An 18,808-nucleotide genomic window follows, 5' to 3' on the forward strand; every position below is an offset into this window, starting at 1 on the left:
GTTCATGATGACGACATCATAATGGGTTCATGATGACGACATCATAATGGGTTTATGATGACATCATCATGATGACATCACAATGTGTTCATGATGACATCATCATAGTGGGTTTATGATGACATCATCATGGCGACATCATAATGGGTTCATGATGACATCATCATGATGACATCATCACAATGGTCATCATGATGACCTTATGCTTTCCCACAGATTTTTCATGTGCTTTTCAAGTGTTTTCTTGGTTTCATGTGTAATTAGAGCAGTACATGCAGCAAGCCCATCAGTACATTTCTTGCAGCAAATACACTGTTTCCCAGTTTCAACTAAAAGGTAGACAGTTATGTAGGGGAATTAGCTCAAATGGTAGAGCGCTCGCTTTGCATGCGAGAGGCAGCGGGATCAATGCCCGCATTCTCCAGTTACTTTATTTATACTTTATAAATTTTCAATAATTTTGTGCTTAACGCTGGCAATAAATTGGAGGGAAACAAACTATATAGACCTTATGCTTTTCCACAGATTTTTCATGTGCTTTTCAAGTGTTTTCTTGGTTTCAGCAAGCCCATCAGTACATTACATGCAGCAAATACACTGTTTCCATGTTTCACCTAAAACAAGGGACACTATCAAGGGGAATTAGCTCAAATGGTAGAGTGCTCGCTTGGCATGCGAGAGGTAGCAGGATCGATGCCTGCATTCTCCAGTTACATTATTTATACTTTATACATTTTCAATAATTTTGTGCTTAACGCTGGCAATAAATTGGAGGGAAACAAACTATATAGACCTCATGATTTTCCACAGATTTTTCATGTGCTTTTCAAGTGTTTTCTTGGTTTCATGTGTAATTAGAGCAGTACATGCAGCAAGCACATCAGTACATTACTTGCAGCAAATACACTGTTTCCCTGTTTCTCCTAAAACAAGGGACACTATCAAGGGGAATTAGCTCAAATGGTAGAGCGCTCGCTTAGCATGCGAGAGGTAGCAGGATCGATGCCTGCATTCTCCAGTTACTTTATTTATACTTTATAAATTTTCAATAATTTTGTGCTTAACGCTGGCAATAAATTGGAGGGAAACAAACTATATAGACCTTATGCTTTTCCACAGATTTTTCATGTGCTTTTCAAGTGTTTTCTTGGTTTCATGTGTAATTAGAGCAGTACATGCAGCAAGCCCATCAGTACATTACTTGCAGCAAATACACTGTTTCCCTGTTTCACCTAAAAGGTAGAAAGTTATGTAGGGGAATTAGCTCAAATAGTAGAGCGCTAGCATCATGATGACATCACAATGGGTTCATGATGACATCATCATGATGACATCACAATGGGTTCATGATGACATCATCACAATGGGTTCATGATGACATCATCATGACGACATCATAATGGGTTCATGATGATATCATCATGACAACATCATAATGGGTTCATGATGACATCATCATAATGGGTTAATGATGACATCATCATGATGTCATCGTAATGGGTTAATGAAGACATCATCATGATGTCATCGTAATGGGTTCATGATGACATCATCATGACGTCATCATAATGGGTTCATGATGACATCGTCATGATGACATCATAATGGGTGCATGATGACATAATAATGGGTTCATGATGACATCATCATGACGACATCATAATTAGTTCATGATGACATCATCATGACCACATCATAATGGGTTCGTGGTGACATCATCACAATGGGTTCATAATGACATCATCATAATGGGTTCATAATGACATCATCATGACAACATCATAATGGGTTCATGATGACATTATCATGACGACATCATAAAGGGTTCATGATGACATCATCATGACGACATCATAATGGGTTCATGATGACATCATCATGATGACATCATAATGGGTTCATGATGACATCATCATGGCAACATCATAATGGGTTCATGATGACATCATCATGACAGCATCATAATGGGTTTATGATGACATCATCATGATGACATCACAATGTGTTCATGATGACATCATCATAATGGGTTCATGGTGACATCATCACGACGACATCATAATGGGTTCATGATGACATCATCATGAAACCATCATAATAGGTTCATGATGACATCATCATAATGGGTTCATGATGACATCATGATGACATCATAATGGGTTCATGATGACATCATCATGATGACATCATAATGGGTTCATGGTGACATCATCACGACAACATCATAATGGGTTCATGATGACATCATCATGAAACCATCATAATAGGTTCATGATGACATCATCATAATGGGTTCATGATGACATCATGATGACATCATAATGGGTTCATGATGACATCATCATGACAACATCATAATGGGTTCATGATGACGTCATCATGACAACATCATAATGGGTTCATCATGACATTATCATGACGACATCATAAAGGGTTCATGATGACATAATCATAATGGGTTCATGATGACATCATGACGACATCATAATGGGTTCATGATGACATCATCATGACGACATCATAATGGGTTCATGATGACATCATCATGACGACATCATAATGGGTTCATGATGACATCATCATGGTAACATCATAATGGTTTCATGATGACGACATCATAATGGGTTCATGATGACGACATCATAATGGGTTCATGATGACGACATCATAATGGGTTTATGATGACATCATCATGATGACATCACAATGTGTTCATGATGACATCATCATAGTGGGTTTATGATGACATCATCATGGCGACATCATAATGGGTTCATGATGACATCATCATGATGACATCATCACAATGGTCATCATGATGACCTTATGCTTTCCCACAGATTTTTCATGTGCTTTTCAAGTGTTTTCTTGGTTTCATGTGTAATTAGAGCAGTACATGCAGCAAGCCCATCAGTACATTTCTTGCAGCAAATACACTGTTTCCCAGTTTCAACTAAAAGGTAGAAAGTTATGTAGGGGAATTAGCTCAAATGGTAGAGCGCTCGCTTTGCATGCGAGAGGCAGCGGGATCAATGCCCGCATTCTCCAGTTAATTATTTATACTTTATACATTTTCAATAATGTTGTGCTTAACGCTGGCAATAAATTGGAGGGAAACAAACTATATAGACCTTATGCTTTCCCACAGATTTTTCATGTGCTTTTCAAGTGTTTTCTTGGTTTCAGCAAGCCCATCAGTACATTACATGCAGCAAATACACTGTTTCCCTGTTTCACCTAAAACAAGGGACACCACTATCAAGGGGAATTAGCTCGGATGGTAGAGTGCTCGCTTAGCATGCGAGAGGTAGCGGGATCGATGCCTGCATTCTCCAGTTACTTTATTTATACTTTATAAATTTTCAATAATTTTGTGCTTAACGCTGGCAATAAATTGGAGGGAAACCAACTATATAGACCTTATGCTTTTCCACAGATTTTTCATGTGCTTTTCAAGTGTTTTCTTGGTTTCATGTGTAATTAGAGCAGTACATGCAGCAAGCCATCAGTGCATTACTTGCAGCAAATACACTGTTTCCCTGTTTAACCTAAAAAGAAGAAAGGTATGTAGCAGAATTAGCTCAAATGGTAGAGTGCTCGCTTAGCATCAAGGGGAATTAGCTCAAATGGTAGAGTGCTCGCTTAGCATGCGAGAGGTAGCCGGATCGATGCCTGCATTCTCCAGTTACTTTATTTATACTTTATAAATTTTCAATAATTTTGTGCTTAACGCTGGCAATAAATTGGAGGGAAACAAACTATATAGACCTTATGCTTTTCCAAAGATTTTTCATGTGCTTTTCAAGTGTTTTCTTGGTTTCAGCAAGCCCATCAGTACATTACATGCAGCAAATACACTGTTTCCATGTTTCACCTAAAACAAGGGACACTATCAAGGGGAATTAGCTCAGATGGTAGAGTGCTCCCTTAGCATGCGAGAGGTAGCCGGATCGATGCCTGCATTCTCCAGTTACTTTATTTATACTTTATAAATTTTCAATAATTTTGTGCTTAACGCTGGCAATAAATTGGAGGGAAACAAACTATATAGACCTTATGCTTTTCCAAAGATTTTTCATGTGCTTTTCAAGTGTTTTCTTGGTTTCAGCAAGCCCATCAGTACATTACATGCAGCAAATACACTGTTTCCATGTTTCACCTAAAACAAGGGACACTATCAAGGGGAATTAGCTCAAATGGTAGAGTGCTCGCTTAGCATGCGAGAGGTAGCAGGATCGATGCCTGCATTCTCCAGTTACTTTATTTATACTTTATAAATTTTCAATAATTTTGTGCTTAACGCTGGCAATAAATTGGAGGGAAACAAACTATATAGACCTTATGCTTTTCCACAGATTTTTCATGTGCTTTTCAAGTGTTTTCTTGGTTTCATGTGTAATTAGAGCAGTACATGCAGCAAGCCCATCAGTACATTACTTGCAGCAAATACACTGTTTCCCTGTTTCACCTAAAAGGTAGAAAGTTATGTAGGGGAATTAGCTCAAATAGTAGAGCGCTAGCATCATGATGACATCACAATGGGTTCATGATGACATCATCATGATGACATCACAATGGGTTCATGATGACATCATCACAATGGGTTCATGATGACATCATCATGACGACATCATAATGGGTTCATGATGATATCATCATGACAACATCATAATGGGTTCATGATGACATCATCATAATGGGTTAATGATGACATCATCATGATGTCATCGTAATGGGTTAATGAAGACATCATCATGATGTCATCGTAATGGGTTCATGATGACATCATCATGACGTCATCATAATGGGTTCATGATGACATCGTCATGATGACATCATAATGGGTGCATGATGACATAATAATGGGTTCATGATGACATCATCATGACGACATCATAATTAGTTCATGATGACATCATCATGACCACATCATAATGGGTTCGTGGTGACATCATCACAATGGGTTCATAATGACATCATCATAATGGGTTCATAATGACATCATCATGACAACATCATAATGGGTTCATGATGACATTATCATGACGACATCATAAAGGGTTCATGATGACATCATCATGACGACATCATAATGGGTTCATGATGACATCATCATGATGACATCATAATGGGTTCATGATGACATCATCATGGCAACATCATAATGGGTTCATGATGACATCATCATGACAGCATCATAATGGGTTTATGATGACATCATCATGATGACATCACAATGTGTTCATGATGACATCATCATAATGGGTTCATGGTGACATCATCACGACGACATCATAATGGGTTCATGATGACATCATCATGAAACCATCATAATAGGTTCATGATGACATCATCATAATGGGTTCATGATGACATCATGATGAAATCATAATGGGTTCATGATGACATCATCATGACAACATCATAATGGGTTCATGATGACGTCATCATGACAACATCATAATGGGTTCATCATGACATTATCATGACGACATCATAAAGGGTTCATGATGACATAATCATAATGGGTTCATGATGACATCATGACGACATCATAATGGGTTCATGATGACATCATCATGACGACATCATAATGGGTTCATGATGACATCATCATGACGACATCATAATGGGTTCATGATGACATCATCATGGTAACATCATAATGGTTTCATGATGACGACATCATAATGGGTTCATGATGACGACATCATAATGGGTTCATGATGACGACATCATAATGGGTTTATGATGACATCATCATGATGACATCACAATGTGTTCATGATGACATCATCATAGTGGGTTTATGATGACATCATCATGGCGACATCATAATGGGTTCATGATGACATCATCATGATGACATCATCACAATGGTCATCATGATGACCTTATGCTTTCCCACAGATTTTTCATGTGCTTTTCAAGTGTTTTCTTGGTTTCATGTGTAATTAGAGCAGTACATGCAGCAAGCCCATCAGTACATTTCTTGCAGCAAATACACTGTTTCCCAGTTTCAACTAAAAGGTAGAAAGTTATGTAGGGGAAGTAGCTCAAATGGTAGAGCGCTCGCTTTGCATGCGAGAGGCAGCGGGATCAATGCCCGCATTCTCCAGTTAATTATTTATACTTTATACATTTTCAATAATGTTGTGCTTAACGCTGGCAATAAATTGGAGGGAAACAAACTATATAGACCTTATGCTTTCCCACAGATTTTTCATGTGCTTTTCAAGTGTTTTCTTGGTTTCAGCAAGCCCATCAGTACATTACATGCAGCAAATACACTGTTTCCCTGTTTCACCTAAAACAAGGGACACCACTATCAAGGGGAATTAGCTCGGATGGTAGAGTGCTCGCTTAGCATGCGATAGGTAGCGGGATCGATGCCTGCATTCTCCAGTTACTTTATCTATACTTTATCTATACTTTATCTATACTTTATAAATTTTCAATAATTTTGTGCTTAACGCTGGCAATAAATTGGAGGGAAACCAACTATATAGACCTTATGCTTTTCCACAGATTTTTCATGTGCTTTTCAAGTGTTTTCTTGGTTTCAGCAAGCCCATCAGTACATTACATGCAGCAAATACACTGTTTCCATGTTTCACCTAAAACAAGTGACACTATCAAGGGGAATTAGCTCAAATGGTAGAGCGCTCGCTTAGCATGCAAGAAGTAGCAGGATAGATGCCTGCATTCTCCAGTTACTTTATTTATACTTTATACATTTTCAATAATTTTGTGCTTAACGCTGGCAATAAATTGGAGGGAAACAAACTATATAGACCTTATGCTTTTCCACAGATTTTTCATGTGCTTTTCAAGTGTTTTCTTGGTTTCATGTGTAATTAGAGCAGTACATGCAGCAAGCCCATCAGTACATTACTTGCAGCAAATACACTGTTTCCCTGTTTCACCTAAAAGGTAGAAAGTTATGTAGGGGAATTAGCTCAAATAGTAGAGCGCTAGCATCATGATGACATCACAATGGGTTCATGATGACATCATCATGATGACATCACAATGGGTTCATGATGACATCATCACAATGGGTTCATGATGACATCATCATGACGACATCATAATGGGTTCATGATGCTATCATCATGACAACATCATAATGGGTTCATGATGACATCATCATAATGGGTTAATGATGACATCATCATGATGTCATTGTAATGGGTTAATGAAGACATCGTCATGATGACATCATAATGGGTGCATGATGACATAATAATGGGTTCATGATGATATCATCATGACAACATCATAATGGGTTCATGATGACATCATCATAATGGGTTCATGATGACATCATCATGATGACATCATAATGGGTTCATGATGACATCATCATGGCAACATCATAATGGGTTCATGATGACATCATCATGACAACATCATAATGGGTTAATGATGACATCATCATGATGTCATTGTAATGGGTTAATGAAGACATCGTCATGATGACATCATAATGGGTGCATGATGACATAATAATGGGTTCATGATGACATCATCATGACGACATCATAATTAGTTCATGATGACATCATCATGACCACATCATAATGGGTTCGTGGTGACATCATCACAATGGGTTCATAATGACATCATCATAATGGGTTCATAATGACATCATCATGACAACATCATAATGGGTTCATGATGACATTATCATGACGACATCATAAAGGGTTCATGATGACATCATCATGACGACATCATAATGGGTTCATGATGACATCATCATGATGACATCATAATGGGTTCATGATGACATCATCATGGCAACATCATAATGGGTTCATGATGACATCATCATGACAACATCATAATGGGTTTATGATGACATCATCATGATGACATCACAATGTGTTCATGATGACATCATCATAATGGGTTCATGGTGACATCATCACGACGACATCATAATGGGTTCATGATGACATCATCATGAAACCATCATAATAGGTTCATGATGACATCATCATAATGGGTTCATGATGACATCATTATGACATCATAATGGGTTCATGATGACATCATCATGACAACATCATAATGGGTTCATGATGACATCATCATGACAACATCATAATGGGTTCATGATGACATTATCATGACGACATCATAAAGGGTTCATGATGACATAATCATAATGGGTTCATGATGACATCATGACGACATCATAATGGGTTCATGATGACATCATCATGACGACATCATAATGGGTTCATGATGACATCATCATGACGACATCATAATGGGTTCATGATGACATCATCATGGTAACATCATAATGGTTTCATGATGACGACATCATAATGGGTTCATGATGACGACATCATAATGGGTTCATGATGACGACATCATAATGGGTTTATGATGACATCATCATGATGACATCACAATGTGTTCATGATGACATCATCATAGTGGGTTTATGATGACATCATCATGGCGACATCATAATGTGTTCATGATGACATCATCATGATGACATCATCACAATGGTCATCATGATGACCTTATGCTTTCCCACAGATTTTTCATGTGCTTTTCAAGTGTTTTCTTGGTTTCATGTGTAATTAGAGCAGTACATGCAGCAAGCCCATCAGTACATTTCTTGCAGCAAATACACTGTTTCCCAGTTTCAACTAAAAGGTAGACAGTTATGTAGGGGAATTAGCTCAAATTGTAGAGCGCTTGCTTTGCATGCGAGAGGCAGCGGGATCAATGCCCGCATTCTCCAGTTAATTATTTATACTTTATACATTTTCAATAATGTTGTGCTTAACGCTGGCAATAAATTGGAGGGAAACAAACTATATAGACCTTATGCTTTCCCACAGATTTTTCATGTGCTTTTCAAGTGTTTTCTTGGTTTCAGCAAGCCCATCAGTACATTACATGCAGCAAATACACTGTTTCCCTGTTTCACCTAAAACAAGGGACACCACTATCAAGGGGAATTAGCTCGGATGGTAGAGTGCTCGCTTAGCATGCGATAGGTAGCGGGATCGATGCCTGCATTCTCCAGTTACTTTATCTATACTTTATAAATTTTCAATAATTTTGTGCTTAACGCTGGCAATAAATTGGAGGGAAACAAACTATATAGACCTTATGCTTTTCCACAGATTTTTCATGTGCTTTTCAAGTGTTTTCTTGGTTTCAGCAAGCCCATCAGTACATTACATGCAGCAAATACACTGTTTCCATGTTTCACCTAAAATGAGGGACACTATCAAGGGGAATTAGCTCAAATGGTAGAGTGCTCGCTTAGCATGCGAGAGGTAGCAGGATCGATGCCTGCGTTCTCCAGTTACATTATTTATACTTTATACATTTTCAATAATTTTGTGCTTAACGCTGGCAATAAATTGGAGGGAAACAAACTATATAGACCTTATGATTTTCCACAGATTTTTCATGTGCTTTTCAAGTGTTTTCTTGGTTTCATGTGTAATTAGAGCAGTACATGCAGCAAGCACATCAGTACATTACTTGCAGCAAATACACTGTTTCCCTGTTTCTCCTAAAACAAGTGACACTATCAAGGGGAATTAGCTCAAATGGTAGAGCGCTCGCTTAGCATGCGAGAGGTAGCAGGATCGATGCCTGCATTCTCCAGTTACTTTATTTATACTTTATAAATTTTCAATAATTTTGTGCTTAACGCTGGCAATAAATTGGAGGGAAACAAACTATATAGACCTTATGCTTTTCCACAGATTTTTCATGTGCTTTTCAAGTGTTTTCTTGGTTTCATGTGTAATTAGAGCAGTACATGCAGCAAGCCCATCAGTACATTACTTGCAGCAAATACACTGTTTCCCTGTTTCACCTAAAAGGTAGAAAGTTATGTAGGGGAATTAGCTCAAATAGTAGAGCGCTAGCATCATGATGACATCACAATGGGTTCATGATGACATCATCATGATGACATCACAATGGGTTCATGATGACATCATCACAATGGGTTCATGATGACATCATCATGACGACATCATAATGGGTTCATGATGCTATCATCATGACAACATCATAATGGGTTCATGATGACATCATCATAATGGGTTAATGATGACATCATCATGATGTCATCGTAATGGGTTAATGAAGACATCATCATGATGTCATCGTAATGGGTTCATGATGACATCATCATGACGTCATCATAATGGGTTCATGATGACATCGTCATGATGACATCATAATGGGTGCATGATGACATAATAATGGGTTCATGATGACATCATCATGACGACATCATAATTAGTTCATGATGACATCATCATGACCACATCATAATGGGTTCGTGGTGACATCATCACAATGGGTTCATAATGACATCATCATAATGGGTTCATAATGACATCATCATGACAACATCATAATGGGTTCATGATGACATTATCATGACGACATCATAAAGGGTTCATGATGACATCATCATGACGACATCATAATGGGTTCATGATGACATCATCATGATGACATCATAATGGGTTCATGATGACATCATCATGGCAACATCATAATGGGTTCATGATGACATCATCATGACAGCATCATAATGGGTTTATGATGACATCATCATGATGACATCACAATGTGTTCATGATGACATCATCATAATGGGTTCATGGTGACATCATCACGACGACATCATAATGGGTTCATGATGACATCATCATGAAACCATCATAATAGGTTCATGATGACATCATCATAATGGGTTCATGATGACATCATTATGACATCATAATGGGTTCATGATGACATCATCATGACAACATCATAATGGGTTCATGATGACGTCATCATGACAACATCATAATGGGTTCATGATGACATTATCATGACGACATCATAAAGGGTTCGTGATGACATAATCATAATGGGTTCATGATGACATCATGACGACATCATAATGGGTTCATGATGACATCATCATGACGACATCATAATGGGTTCATGATGACATCATCATGACGACATCATAATGGGTTCATGATGACATCATCATGGTAACATCATAATGGTTTCATGATGACGACATCATAATGGGTTCATGATGACGACATCATAATGGGTTCATGATGACGACATCATAATGGGTTTATGATGACATCATCATGATGACATCACAATGTGTTCATGATGACATCATCATAGTGGGTTTATGATGACATCATCATGGCGACATCATAATGGGTTCATGATGACATCATCATGATGACATCATCACAATGGTCATCATGATGACCTTATGCTTTCCCACAGATTTTTCATGTGCTTTTCAAGTGTTTTCTTGGTTTCATGTGTAATTAGAGCAGTACATGCAGCAAGCCCATCAGTACATTTCTTGCAGCAAATACACTGTTTCCCAGTTTCAACTAAAAGGTAGAAAGTTATGTAGGGGAGTTAGCTCAAATGGTAGAGCGCTCGCTTTGCATGCGAGAGGCAGTGGGATCAATGCCCGCATTCTCCAGTTAATTATTTATACTTTATACATTTTCAATAATGTTGTGCTTAACGCTGGCAATAAATTGGAGGGAAACAAACTATATAGACCTTATGCTTTCCCACAGATTTTTCATGTGCTTTTCAAGTGTTTTCTTGGTTTCAGCAAGCCCATCAGTACATTACATGCAGCAAATACACTGTTTCCCTGTTTCACCTAAAACAAGGGACACCACTATCAAGGGGAATTAGCTCAAATGGTAGAGTGCTCGCTCAGCATGCGAGAGCTAGCCGGATCGATGCCTGCCTTCTCCAGTTACTTTATTTATACTTTATAAATTTTCAATAATTTTGTGCTTAACGCTGGCAATAAATTGGAGGGAAACAAACTATATAGACCTTATGCTTTTCCACAGATTTTTCATGTGCTTTTCAAGTGTTTTCTTGGTTTCAGCAAGCCCATCAGTACATTACATGCAGCAAATACACTGTTTCCATGTTTCACCTAAAACAAGGGACACTATCAAGGGGAATTAGCTCAAATGGTAGAGTGCTCGCTTAGAATGCGAGAGGTTGCAGGATAGATGCCTGCATTCTCCAGTTACATTATTTATACTTTATACATTTTCAATAATTTTGTGCTTAACGCTGGCAATAAATTGGAGGGAAACAAACTATATAGACCTTATGATTTTCCACAGATTTTTCATGTGCTTTTCAAGTGTTTTCTTGGTTTCATGTGTAATTAGAGCAGTACATGCAGCAAGCACATCAGTACATTACTTGCAGCAAATACACTGTTTCCCTGTTTCTCCTAAAACAAGTGACACTATCAAGGGGAATTAGCTCAAATGGTAGAGCGCTAGCTTAGCATGCGAGAGGTAGCAGGATCGATGCCTGCATTCTCCAGTTAATTTATTTATACTTTATAAATTTTCAATAATTTTGTGCTTAACGCTGGCAATAAATTGGAGGGAAACAAACTATATAGACCTTATGCTTTTCCACAGATTTTTCATGTGCTTTTCAAGTGTTTTCTTGGTTTCATGTGTAATTAGAGCAGTACATGCAGCAAGCCCATCAGTACATTACTTGCAGCAAATACACTGTTTCCCTGTTTCACCTAAAAGGTAGAAAGTTATGTAGGGGAATTAGCTCAAATAGTAGAGCGCTAGCATCATGATGACATCACAATGGGTTCATGATGACATCATCATGATGACATCACAATGGGTTCATGATGACATCATCACAATGGGTTCATGATGACATCATCATGACGACATCATAATGGGTTCATGATGATATCATCATGACAACATCATAATGGGTTCATGATGACATCATCATAATGGGTTAATGATGACATCATCATGATGTCATCGTAATGGGTTAATGAAGACATCATCATGATGTCATCGTAATGGGTTCATGATGACATCATCATGACGTCATCATAATGGGTTCATGATGACATCGTCATGATGACATCATAATGGGTGCATGATGACATAATAATGGGTTCATGATGACATCATCATGACGACATCATAATTAGTTCATGATGACATCATCATGACCACATCATAATGGGTTCGTGGTGACATCATCACAATGGGTTCATAATGACATCATCATAATGGGTTCATAATGACATCATCATGACAACATCATAATGGGTTCATGATGACATTATCATGACGACATCATAAAGGGTTCATGATGACATCATCATGACGACATCATAATGGGTTCATGATGACATCATCATGATGACATCATAATGGGTTCATGATGACATCATCATGGCAACATCATAATGGGTTCATGATGACATCATCATGACAACATCATAATGGGTTTATGATGACATCATCATGATGACATCACAATGTGTTCATGATGACATCATCATAATGGGTTCATGGTGACATCATCACGACAACATCATAATGGGTTCATGATGACATCATCATGAAACCATCATAATAGGTTCATGATGACATCATCATAATGGGTTCATGATGACATCATGATGACATCATAATGGGTTCATGATGACATCATCATGACAACATCATAATGGGTTCATGATGACGTCATCATGACAACATCATAATGGGTTCATCATGACATTATCATGACGACATCATAAAGGGTTCATGATGACATAATCATAATGGGTTCATGATGACATCATGACGACATCATAATGGGTTCATGATGACATCATCATGACGACATCATAATGGGTTCATGATGACATCATCATGACGACATCATAATGGGTTCATGATGACATCATCATGGTAACATCATAATGGTTTCATGATGACGACATCATAATGGGTTCATGATGACGACATCATAATGGGTTCATGATGACGACATCATAATGGGTTTATGATGACATCATCATGATGACATCACAATGTGTTCATGATGACATCATCATAGTGGGTTTATGATGACATCATCATGGCGACATCATAATGGGTTCATGATGACATCATCATGATGACATCATCACAATGGTCATCATGATGACCTTATGCTTTCCCACAGATTTTTCATGTGCTTTTCAAGTGTTTTCTTGGTTTCATGTGTAATTAGAGCAGTACATGCAGCAAGCCCATCAGTACATTTCTTGCAGCAAATACACTGTTTCCCAGTTTCAACTAAAAGGTAGAAAGTTATGTAGGGGAATTAGCTCAAATGGTAGAGCGCTCGCTTTGCATACGAGAGGCAGCGGGATCAATGCCCGCATTCTCCTGTTAATTATTTATACTTTATACATTTTCAATAATGTTGTGCTTAACGCTGGCAATAAATTGGAGGGAAACAAACTATATAGACCTTATGCTTTCCCACATATTTTTCATGTGCTTTTCAAGTGTTTTCTTGGTTTCAGCAAGCCCATCAGTACATTACATGCAGCAAATACACTGTTTCCCTGTTTCACCTAAAACAAGGGACACCACTATCAAGGGGAATTAGCTCGGATGGTAGAGTGCTCGCTTAGCATGCGATAGGTAGCGGGATCGATGCCTGCATTCTCCAGTTACTTTATCTATACTTTATAAATTTTCAATAATTTTGTGCTTAACGCTGGCAATAAATTGGAGGGAAACCAACTATATAGACCTTATGCTTTTCCACAGATTTTTCATGTGCTTTTCAAGTGTTTTCTTGGTTTCATGTGTAATTAGAGCAGTACATGCAGCAAGCCATCAGTGCATTACTTGCAGCAAATACACTGTTTCCCTGTTTAACCTAAAAAGAAGAAAGGTATGTAGGAGAATTAGCTCAAATGGTAGAGCGCTCGCTTAGCATCAGGGGGAATTAGCTCAAATGGTAGAGTACTCGCTCAGCATGCGAGAGGTAGCCGGATCGATGCCTGCATTCTCCAGTTACTTTATTTATACTTTATAAATTTTCAATAATTTTGTGCTTAACGCTGGCAATAAATTGGAGGGAAACAAACTATATAGACCTTATGCTTTTCCACAGATTTTTCATGTGCTTTTCAAGTGTTTTCTTGGTTTCAGCAAGCCCATCAGTACATTACATGCAGCAAATACACTGTTTCCCTGTTTCACCTAAAACAAGGGACACTATCAAGGGGAATTAGCTCAAATGGTAGAGTGCTCGCTTAGCATGCGAGAGGTAGCAGGATCGATGCCTGCATTCTCCAGTTACATTATTTATACTTTATACATTTTCAATAATTTTGTGCTTAACGCTGGCAATAAATTGGAGGGAAACAAACTATATAGACCTTATGATTTTCCACAGATTTTTCATGTGCTTTTCAAGTGTTTTCTTGGTTTCATGTGTAATTAGAGCAGTACATGCAGCAAGCACATCAGTACATTACTTGCAGCAAATACACTGTTTCCCTGTTTCTCCTAAAACAAGTGACACTATCAAGGGGAATTAGCTCAAATGGTAGAGCGCTCGCTTAGCATGCGAGAAGTAGCAGGATCGATGCCTGCATTCTCCAGTTACTTTATTTATACTTTATAAATTTTCAATAATTTTGTGCTTAACGCTGGCAATAAATTGGAGGGAAACAAACTATATAGACCTTATGCTTTTCCACAGATTTTTCATGTGCTTTTCAAGTGTTTTCTTGGTTTCATGTGTAATTAGAGCAGTACATGCAGCAAGCCCATCAGTACATTACTTGCAGCAAATACACTGTTTCCCTGTTTCACCTAAAAGGTAGAAAGTTATGTAGGGGAATTAGCTCAAATAGTAGAGCGCTAGCATCATGATGACATCACAATGGGTTCATGATGACATCATCATGATGACATCACAATGGGTTCATGATGACATCATCACAATGGGTTCATGATGACATCATCATGACGACATCATAATGGGTTTATGATGCTATCATCATGACAACATCATAATGGGTTCATGATGACATCATCATAATGGGTTAATGATGACATCATCATGATGTTATTGTAATGGGTTAATGAAGACATCGTCATGATGACATCATAATGGGTGCATGATGACATAATAATGGGTTCATGATGACATCATCATGACGACATCATAATTAGTTCATGATGACATCATCATGACCACATCATAATGGGTTCGTGGTGACATCATCACAATGGGTTCATAATGACATCATCATAATGGGTTCATAATGACATCATCATGACAACATCATAATGGGTTCATGATGACATTATCATGACGACATCATAAAGGGTTCATGATGACATCATCATGACGACATCATAATGGGTTCATGATGACATCATCATGATGACATCATAATGGGTTCATGATGACATCATCATGGCAACATCATAATGGGTTCATGATGACATCATCATGACAACATCATAATGGGTTTATGATGACATCATCATGATGACATCACAATGTGTTCATGATGACATCATCATAATGGGTTCATGGTGACATCATCACGACGACATCATAATGGGTTCATGATGACATCATCATGAAACCATCATAATAGGTTCATGATGACATCATCATAATGGGTTCATGATGACATCATGATGACATCATAATGGGTTCATGATGACATCATCATGACAACATCATAATGGGTTCATGATGACGTCATCATGACAACATCATAATGGGTTCATCATGACATTATCATGACGACATCATAAAGGGTTCATGATGACATAATCATAATGGGTTCATGATAACATCATGACGACATCATAATGGGTTCATGATGACATCATCATGATGACATCATAATGGGTTCATGATGACATCATCATGACGACATCATAATGGGTTCATGATGACATCATCATGGTAACATCATAATGGTTTCATGATGACGACATCATAATGGGTTCATGATGACGACATCATAATGGGTTCATGATGACGACATCATAATGGGATTATGATGACATCATCATGATGACATCACAATGTGTTCATGATGACATCATCATAGTGGGTTTATGATGACATCATCATGGCGACATCATAATGGGTTCATGATGACATCATCATGATGACATCATCACAATGGTCATCATGATGACCTTATGCTTTCCCACAGATTTTTCATGTGCTTTTCAAGTGTTTTCTTGGTTTCATGTGTAATTAGAGCAGTACATGCAGCAAGCCCATCAGTACATTTCTTGCAGCAAATACACTGTTTCCCAGTTTCAACTAAAAGGTAGAAAGTTATGTAGGGGAATTAGCTCAAATGGTAGAGCGCTCGCTTTGCATGCGAGAGGCAGCGGGATCAATGGCCGCATTCTCCAGTTAATTATTTATACTTTATACATTTTCAATAATGTTGTGCTTAACGCTGGCAATAAATTGGAGGGAAACAAACTATATAGACCTTATGCTTTCCCACAGATTTTTCATGTGCTTTTCAAGTGTTTTCTTGGTTTCAGCAAGCCCATCAGTACATTACATGCAGCAAATACACTGTTTCCCTGTTTCACCTAAAACAAGGGACACCACTATCAAGGGGAATTAGCTCGGATGGTAGAGTGCTCGCTTAGCATGCGATAGGTAGCGGGATCGATGCCTGCATTCTCCAGTTACTTTATCTATACTTTATAAATTTTCAATAATTTTGTGCTTAACGCTGGCAATAAATTGGAGGGAAACCAACTATATAGACCTTATGCTTTTCCACAGATTTTTCATGTGCTTTTCAAGTGTTTTCTTGGTTTCATGTGTAATTAGAGCAGTACATGCAGCAAGCCATCAGTGCATTACTTGCAGCAAATACAGTTTCCCTGTTTAACCTAAAAAGAAGAAAGGTATGTAGGAGAATTAGCTCAAATGGTAGAGTGCTCGCTTAGCATCAAGGGGAATTAGCTCAAATGGTAGAGTGCTCGCTCAGCATGCGAGAGGTAGCTGGATCGATGCCTGCATTCTCCAGTTACTTTATTTATACTTTATAAATTTTCAATAATTTTGTGCTTAACGCTGGCAATAAATTGGAGGGAAACAAACTATATAGACCTTATGCTTTTCCACAGATTTTTCATGTGCTTTTCAAGTGTTTTCTTGGTTTCAGCAAGCCCATCAGTACATTACATGCAGCAAATACACTGTTTCCATGTTTCACCTAAAACAAGGGACACTATCAAGGGGAATTAGCTCAAATGGTAGAGTGCTCGCTTAGCATGCGAGAGGTAGCAGGATCGATGCCTGCATTCTCCAGTTACATTATTTATACTTTATACATTTTCAATAATTTTGTGCTTAACGCTGGCAATAAATTGGAGGGAAACAAACTATATAGACCTTATGATTTTCCACAGATTTTTCATGTGCTTTTCAAGTGTTTTCTTGGTTTCATGTGTAATTAGAGCAGTACATGCAGCAAGCACATCAGTACATTACTTGCAGCAAATACACTGTTTCCCTGTTTCTCCTAAAACAAGTGACACTATCAAGGGGAATTAGCTCAAATGGTAGAGCGCTCGCTTAGCATGCGAGAGGTAGCAGGATCGATGCCTGCATTCTCCAGTTACTTTATTTATACTTTATAAATTTTCAATAATTTTGTGCTTAACGCTGGCAATAAATTGGAGGGAAACAAACTATATAGACCTTATGCTTTTCCACAGATTTTTCATGTGCTTTTCAAGTGTTTTCTTGGTTTCATGTGTAATTAGAGCAGTACATGCAGCAAGCCCATCAGTACATTACTTGCAGCAAATACACTGTTTCCCTGTTTCACCTAAAAGGTAGAAAGTTATGTAGGGGAATTAGCTCAAATAGTAGAGCGCTAGCATCATGATGACATCACAATGGGTTCATGATGACA

General features: G+C 37.9%; 6 non-coding genes across 6 annotated transcripts; all 6 read left to right on the plus strand.

Moving 5' to 3' along the window:
- Positions 1–351: 351 nt before the first annotated feature.
- On the plus strand, positions 352–424 carry TRNAA-UGC (transfer RNA alanine (anticodon UGC)). Its single transcript has one exon. It is a non-coding gene; the product is annotated as a tRNA-Ala (tRNA).
- A 521-nt stretch (positions 425–945) lies between these two features.
- TRNAA-AGC (transfer RNA alanine (anticodon AGC)) lies at positions 946–1,018 on the plus strand. The gene has a single exon. It is a non-coding gene; the product is annotated as a tRNA-Ala (tRNA).
- A 1,957-nt stretch (positions 1,019–2,975) lies between these two features.
- On the plus strand, positions 2,976–3,048 carry TRNAA-UGC (transfer RNA alanine (anticodon UGC)). Its single transcript has one exon. It is a non-coding gene; the product is annotated as a tRNA-Ala (tRNA).
- Positions 3,049–9,575: 6,527 nt separating this feature from the next.
- TRNAA-AGC (transfer RNA alanine (anticodon AGC)) lies at positions 9,576–9,648 on the plus strand. Its single transcript has one exon. It is a non-coding gene; the product is annotated as a tRNA-Ala (tRNA).
- A 1,791-nt stretch (positions 9,649–11,439) lies between these two features.
- TRNAA-UGC (transfer RNA alanine (anticodon UGC)) lies at positions 11,440–11,512 on the plus strand. Its single transcript has one exon. It is a non-coding gene; the product is annotated as a tRNA-Ala (tRNA).
- Positions 11,513–18,434: 6,922 nt separating this feature from the next.
- Positions 18,435–18,507, plus strand: TRNAA-AGC (transfer RNA alanine (anticodon AGC)). The gene has a single exon. It is a non-coding gene; the product is annotated as a tRNA-Ala (tRNA).
- The last annotated feature ends 301 nt before the right edge of the window (positions 18,508–18,808 follow it).

Source organism: Sceloporus occidentalis, unplaced genomic scaffold (genome assembly GCF_023333645.1).
Source record: "Sceloporus occidentalis isolate IW3139 unplaced genomic scaffold, rSceOcc1.0.p SCAF_300, whole genome shotgun sequence".
NCBI classification, from domain to species: Eukaryota; Metazoa; Chordata; class Lepidosauria; order Squamata; family Phrynosomatidae; genus Sceloporus; species Sceloporus occidentalis.